We start from the raw sequence: 1,719 nt of genomic DNA on the forward strand, positions 1-1,719 counted from the left end.
TTTAATAATTAAATACTTGTTGTTATATAATGCTCTTAAGAACATTGAATAATAACAAGAAAAAGTCAACAATGTCCTATATCTATTATAATTTTTTTGTCAGCAATCTAACTATAAAATAAGAGCCTTTAAATATCCAGCAAAGCTAGTCAGTATGATTTCCGTAAAAGCAAATTAGAAACTGAATAAAGAAGTAGACCCTTTGTTATACTGAAAACAATATAATATGTAATTTATTAAATTAAAACTGGTTTTCTATTGGTCATAAATAATATACTTCAAAATATATGAGAAAACTGCTGGCAATTTGTAAAAGAGACGATATTATAGGGGGTGTGGCAAGTGGGTCTGATTTTGTTGTTTGTGATTCATTAAACAAATAAATTTGAATGGTATAAAATTTGTACTTTGTCTGAAATACATTTAAATAATAACATATAATTTAATTTTAAGGCTAATTTTCAGAAGAGTGGAAAATAAATTAGTGAAGATTGAAAACCTAGAAAACATTTCTCCTACTAGAGGAGATTGAGAAATTTTCTAATATTTTCCTATAAAATTAAGTTAGATTTAAATATAATTATTTAAAAGTCATGACGTGCAGTTTGACCAATCTATAGCAAGAGGGTTAAATCTATGAATTTTAAATTATTTTCTCTACCGTAACACTAAACGGACTCAGTTAATTTGATAAACCTTGTAACCATCAACTACCACAATAAAATCAAAGACAAAATATATCTAAATTACTCTTTCTTCTTTCTAGAAAGACTGCAGATAACAAAAAATACATTTATCTATCCTAAACTGATTCAGGCTCATAGCAATATGTATTTGTTTTTACTTAATTTTATCGTTTTATTGATCTTTGAACTGTGTCTAACTCATGAACCCTTTAAAAAGCTATAAAAACTTAAAACAACACATAAACATGTAGCTTAAGTTGCAATATTAACTAGTGTAATAAACATACACTAGCATGAAGATCTCACCAATTGTTTTTACTTACGTTTTGTATCTAGATCAAAAATATTATAAATTTTACATTTTATTTAATTTTTATAATGGTAAATGAAAAAAGGTAAAAAAACAACGACAAAAATTTAATATCTACATCTCTCCTCACTTTTTTGCTCTCAGCCTCTGACAAAACTTAACCCTACTTTTCTGTAACAATCGTTGTACATTGTAACATTGTAACAATGTTTTTCTGGTACACATCTGAAAGATTTTCTTAGTGAATGACTTAGTTGTTTTGTAGGAGACTTCTATAAGGAGACTGTTGCATTTGCTTTATCTTTAACAAGGAAGTCTATAAAAAATATGATTCCCAGACACCTGATTAGTTTGATGCAGCTACTAATGGATTATACTTTTAACTATTCTAATAAAGAAAAACAAAAGAAAAGTGAGGTGTGAATAAACTCTAATTCTTTCCTGTATCGCAGGATCTACACAAGCTTCTTCGATGTTTACGTGTAATGTGTTTGACATCGTTAATTACTACGCATAAGCTACATATTACTTCTTAAATTATTACAATAATTTTCTCGCTCTATGTCTACATGTTGATGGGGTCTTTCATTATTACTCCTCCACATACTTAATTGCGCCATATTTTATATTTATATAGTTATTTAAATTTCCACCATTCGATTATTACATGTTATTTACGTTCAACATTTTCAGTTGAGCTCTTGTGACATGCATATCACCTAT

The sequence above is a fragment of the Tachypleus tridentatus genome, chromosome 10, assembly GCF_004210375.1.
Source record: "Tachypleus tridentatus isolate NWPU-2018 chromosome 10, ASM421037v1, whole genome shotgun sequence".
Lineage (NCBI taxonomy): Eukaryota > Metazoa > Arthropoda > Merostomata > Xiphosura > Limulidae > Tachypleus > Tachypleus tridentatus.